The following is a 626-nucleotide window of genomic DNA, read 5'->3' on the forward strand; positions in this document are numbered from 1 at the left end:
TATCATAAAGGGCAGACAACAGTGGAGAAGAGGGTAAACCTGGATGTTATGACAGTCCTATCTGTGAGCTATTTACTGAGCCCCCCTTCCCTTTTTTTTATATTTTTATAAATCAGTTAATACTCACTGAATGTGGGAGAAACACTTGGCGCACCCAGAGAAAACCCTATCAAAGTAGAAATATCACACTTCACTTAACAGCAACCCTATTTCTACGGCTGCAGATATTGGAGATGGCTTCACCCACAGATGAAAAGAACCTGCGGATGGTGCAAGTCTTTGTTGATGGTGTCATCAGGTGATCTTTAAAAGAGGACACAATATCTTTTTCCAGTACCGGGTCCTCTGAATCTGTCCTCTGGGTTTCCAATGGCCCAGTTCACTTTTGCTTTCTTGAATATCCGCGAAACCAGCTTATCCAGTATTATCTTAACAGAATATCTTTTCCTGATTTCCTGTGCTGTCCCGTCCTGTGCATGCTCAGCACGTCTCCCCACATACTGAGCCTGACGCTGCAACAGTTGCCACAGGCTCCTGGATGGCAAGGCCCTCTGCTACATGTTTCGATGCCAGTGACTCAGCATCCATTATAGCATCTTTCACCCTTTTACTGTGGCTGCTGACCT

At 45.0% G+C, this 626-nt stretch overlaps 1 protein-coding gene and 1 long non-coding RNA gene across 7 annotated transcripts in view; one reads left to right on the plus strand and one right to left on the minus strand.

Annotated features, from left to right (window-relative positions):
• Positions 1–626, plus strand: part of psip1a (PC4 and SFRS1 interacting protein 1a) — an 18496-nt gene that overhangs the window by 15279 nt on the left and 2591 nt on the right. The gene's annotated exons all lie outside the window — the stretch shown is intronic.
• LOC116700804 (uncharacterized) overlaps positions 1–626 on the minus strand; it is a 4681-nt gene that overhangs the window by 2963 nt on the left and 1092 nt on the right. The window contains exon 2 of the long non-coding RNA XR_004334739.1: positions 488–489. This is a non-coding gene — a long non-coding RNA (uncharacterized LOC116700804). The remainder of the gene's footprint in view (positions 1–487; positions 490–626) is intronic.

The sequence above is a fragment of the Etheostoma spectabile genome, chromosome 2 (assembly GCF_008692095.1).
Source record: "Etheostoma spectabile isolate EspeVRDwgs_2016 chromosome 2, UIUC_Espe_1.0, whole genome shotgun sequence".
Classification (NCBI taxonomy): Eukaryota; Metazoa; Chordata; class Actinopteri; order Perciformes; family Percidae; genus Etheostoma; species Etheostoma spectabile.